Source organism: Triticum aestivum, chromosome 4A, assembly GCF_018294505.1.
Source record: "Triticum aestivum cultivar Chinese Spring chromosome 4A, IWGSC CS RefSeq v2.1, whole genome shotgun sequence".
NCBI lineage: Eukaryota > Viridiplantae > Streptophyta > Magnoliopsida > Poales > Poaceae > Triticum > Triticum aestivum.
This window is the reverse complement of record NC_057803.1, coordinates 258,450,891-258,455,886: the sequence shown is the minus strand read 5'-3', so window position 1 is coordinate 258,455,886 and position 4,996 is coordinate 258,450,891.

Below are 4,996 nucleotides of genomic sequence, written 5' to 3'. Positions count from 1 at the left end.
AGTCCGCCTGGAGACCAAAGATGCTGTCTTAGTAAGCAATTCATGGAACATCAAACATCTTCGCAAGTATTACCCATAAGGCGCAGTTGCTGGGCCTCCCAGCGAACCACATTTTGTACGAGCCTTGCTGGCAAGGCATGTAACCCTCTGTACAAAGCCAGGCGCAGACCCTGAGCATAAATAAACGAAGCGCTGGTGCCCTAAGTTATAGCATGCATGCTAGGTTAAGTCTCTTCCTCGGTTCGGGTTGATAGTGCTTAGAGGCGACTAACCCCTAGCCTAGAGGTCGAGTGTGCGTCTTTCTGTTCTCTTTGGTACGCAGGGCACGCAAACAATTCTGCTCAGCCACTCAGGAAAAAGAGAATAAACCGGCGCTCCGGCCCCGGCAAGCCAAGACTGTCGGGGGCTGAAGATACCAAGATCCAACCACGACGAGCCAAGGTTGCCGGGGGCTGCGGATCTAGATAAGTCTTTCATCCCCCTGTTATGCATTTCCGTATAGAACTGGGACATGTGAAACCTCATTTATGTTCTTAAAACCACCGTGCTCCCCCTTTCTTGTACCCAAGAGCTACCTCCTGGGTTGGAATTTGATAGTAGTCACGGTGGCGAGGAGATGAACGAGGGGCCTAACTCTACTTCACCCCTGCCTCTGCCAAGAGCGTGAGAATGGTCGACCAAAGTGGGGAGATGGCAAGGCCTATTGCTGGGCGACATGTTTATATTAAAAATAACAAGGGTTCATCTTTGGCATGGGCCTTGCTCACGCACAAAGAACCCGGCAAGAACCCTTTTTCATTAAAAACATCCCATACAGGTACAGTTCATACGGAATTAAAAACATGAGCAAGGGGATTACAAGTCTTAGAATAAACAAGTACCCGCAGGCTTACAAACTAAAAAAAGACAAGATGCCTATAATCCGTTTCTTGTCCCCCTCCTAAGAAGGTGGAACAAGAAGGCAGGAGGGCGAAAAGAGCGCCTAGGCGAGGTACGAGGACCAAAAGGCACCAGAACGTCCCGGTGCCGGGAGGGGAGCTAGAAGATGAGGCAGCGGGCCGGCAATACACGACGAAGGCGTCGATGCCCATGTAATCTGACTTGACAGCTGCCACCCGCCTCCTTTGCCCTCTCCGGCCCTCCTACGCCAGCCGCCCAAGGAGACGACAGGGAGCACCCCGATGGAGAGCTTGGCGAGGATGGCCCTCGGCAAGGCGCGTGGCCGAGGGAGGGGCGGCGTAGTCAGTCGGAGTCGGCATCCTACCGCTCGACTCCCTCGTCATTGTTGTTGCTGTCCTCCTCGTCACTCCCGCTTGAGGAGGAATCTTCATCATCGGAGGAGCTCTCCACACAGCACTTCAAGCGAGTTCCAAGATCTCCGAAGACCTTGACGGAAAGCGGGCTGCCCTCCGTTAATTTGAGGTAGAGGACAAGCCCCGCCGTCAGGCTGTGGTTGCGTGTGAACATCTTCCATCCGCGGCGGAGGTACATGATGTGAGGGGCAGGGAAGTCGACGTCCACACGCATGCTGCCGTTCTCGCAGCCCTTCATGTGCAACCATAGGGTCTGGGGTGGATCGAGCTCCATCTCCCGAGAAAAGGCAGTAGGGAGACGGAGGCGCGACGCGGTGGCCGGCGCAGCCTGATGAAGAACTCGCAGGGCTGGTCCCTGACGTGGTGCTCCGTCGGGGGAGGCATCGCTGGCAGAGGTGAGGCCGATGTGTCGCCCCGTCCTCCTCTCCCCTGATCGCCACGACGACCTCGGCCTCGCCCCCTCCCCTAACTCTCGTGGCTGGTTCCGCCACCACGAGCTCTTGGGGAGGAGGAACGTGCTGACGAGCAGCGACCCTCGCCGCCACCGTCGAAGGGCCAGCGCTTCCTATCGCCATGGCGGATGGAAGAAAGAAGCGGAGGTGGAAGGATACGGATGATGGAAGGATGTGGAATGCCGCCCCCTCCCCTCCTTATAAAGGGGCGGAGTCTGGGCTCGGCCGCCCCACTCGACCAATCCGGTCATCGGGGGCGCAAGGAATCAGGACCGGCCCGCTGCCCCAATCAGCGACGGCCCGGTTTCCCGCCTCCACCCCCTGCCACCTGCATGAGGGACACATGGCGAGCGAACAGCATTGAAGGGACAGGCGAAGCGGCTGCTCCCTACCCCGTGATCGTGGGGGGCGGGCGCCTTGAAGGCCACGACCTGAGTCCACCAGAGTAAATGGGCCGTGCCTCTACGCCTCCCTCCTTTTATGGGGAAGGCCCAAGCTGCCTCTTTACCACGATGTGACGCATGTGTGCAGGAACCGCCCCACGCATGACCCCCACGTCACACACGACCCTCCACGTCGTGCGTTCAACGCGGGTCATGGGGAAGCGCAGCGGACGAGAAGTTACTATGGTAAAATCTGCCCCACCTGCCCGCGCATCGTTCTGGGCCTAGCCCAACAATGCGCCGCGCTTATGTATGGCCTAGGCCTGGGGGCTCCTGTCGGTGTACAAAAGTAGGGGCTCTACTTTTGACCCCTTTACTTGTGCACGGGCAGTCAGAGCCACGCACCGCGGCCACACTAAGCAGGGCAGAAGAGGGAAGCCGGAGAGAAGTTGAAGCACAAGACGACCAAGGCCACGCCAAGACTAGAAGCGTAGGAGGGCAAGAGGGCGAGGTGGACTCCCTCGGCAAGATCCTTGCCAAGCCCCCCCCCCCCCCCCCGCCGCAGCCCGAGCAAGAGTCTTGCCGGAGGAACTTGCCCAACACCAGTAGAGCGTGCCACCCTTGAGCCCACAGGCTCTGACCCAAACAACTGCGTTGGAACCAAGGCTTGGGAGGCACCTCTGTGGTGGCATGCAAATCTTCATCAAGATCACAAACACAAGATCAGACAAGGACCAGAAGACGGCGACCCTCGGCAGGATCCTAGCCGGGGGAATCCACAAGACCCTCGGCAAGACCCTTGCCGCGGATGACAGCAACGCCACGGCAAGACCCTTGTCGGGCCCTCGGCAAGGCCCTTTCCAAAGGCATCAGCAGGGCCACTGCCATGCCCGCACCAGCCAAGACTCTGCCGCCGTTCGCACGCAGCTGCCAGCCCAACCAGCTGAGCAGGCACCTGCGTGGCAACATGCAGCTTCCAGGCCAAATCAGCAAGCACCTGCGTGGCGGCATGCAGATCTTCATGAAGGCCCTACCACCGTGCCACATCAGCTGCCTACGTGCCTACATGGCGCTGCACGCATCGCTGGTCTGGGCGCGTGTCGAAGCAAGGCGAAGTGGCGACAAACGGGACGGGCCTCATTCCAGTCCCCGATAAAGCTAATGGACACCTGCGTAGCGCATTTAATGCGCTTTGTCCCGTAATGCCGTGCGATAAGCTCGCACACTATAGTCCTTTCGACCTCCTGTGTGCCACTGTGGCAGCCCCTTTTTGCTATAAAAGGAGGCCCGAGGCGACCAGGAGAGGGATTTAGCTTTTTGGAATGGCACAACCACCGTAGCTAGTTTAGAAAGCTCAAGAACACTCAATACATCCACCAAAGCAGGACTAGGGTTTTACGCATCCTCGCGACCCGAACCTGGGTAAACAACTCGTGTGCTTAGTGACCCCGCGCCCGCGCCCGCCTAAACCTGCTCTTCTCACGACCCCGCGCCCGCCGACCGTAGAAGGGATCCCAGTGATCCCATAGGTGTCGTTTTCACCGACACTTGTAATAATGACAACTTACTTGAAGGATCTTACTCAATCCATAGGTAGATATGGTGGACTCTCATGGCAAAACTGGGTTTAAGGATATTTGGAATCACAAGTAGTATCTCTACTTGGTGCCATGAATTTGGCTATCATGAGGGGGAAAGGCAAGCTCAACATTTTGGATGATCCATGACAATATAATTTATTTCGGATATAAGAAAACTTAATGCATTACGTTGTCTTCCTTGTCCAACATCAACTTTTTAGCATGTCATATTTTAATGAGTGCTCACAATCATTAAAGATGTCCAAGATAGTATATTTATATGTGAAAACCTCTCTTTCTGTATTACTTCCTATTAATTGCAACAATGACCAAAACTATGTTTGTCAACTCTCAACAACTTTTATTCATCATACTCCTTATATGTGAAGTCATTACTCTCCATAAGATCGATATGATCTCTTTATTTCTTTTTATTCTTTCTCTTTTTTTCTTTTTTTCCCTCAAGATCATAGCAAGATAACCAAGCCCTCGACTCAAGACTAATCTTTATTATATATAGCTCACGGACTTGATAACATATAGAAGGATCAACACAAAACTTAAAGCTAGATCATACTAAACTTTAATCTACTAGATCAAGATATAAGCAAAAGGATCGAACTAAGAAAAACGGTAAAGATAGAAGTGTGATGGTGATACGATACCGGGGCACCTCCCCCAAGCTTGGCAGTTTCCAAGGCGAGTGCCCATACCCATGTATTTATGTCTCTTTCTTCGGCGGTGGTGATGATGGAGTTGTTGATGATGTAGGCTTGTCGTCCATCTTCCAAGGCATAGGCTCACCATCATAGAAGGATGGTCGAGTCTCCCGGATCCTCAAGTCTGCAGCTAAACTCATCCTCTTGAATCTATATTCATACTCACAGTTTTGGTTTTGCAGGTCATAGATCTGGGCTTGGCGGTGCTCGATTTTCTCGTGAATCTTGAAGATGGTCTCCCCAATGTTCTCCGCATCCAGCTTGTGGTTGTTGGTGAACTCCGCGATCATCATGTGGTTGGCGTTGAGTCCGCGTTCCACCATCCCTGGCACTTGAAAACTTGTTGCTCCATTGCTTCGAGTCTTGTCTCCACGGTTCCGGTCCTCCTTGGTCCCTCAACATTGCAGATGTGCAGCACCCCCTCACGCATCTCAATGGTTTGAGGGTGTTGTAGCACCTCTATGAGGTAGGGGTTGATGACCTTCTTGAAAAACTTGTCCTTGGGGGCGCTTGAAGACGTCATGGTGATCTAGATCTGTCAGAAAAACA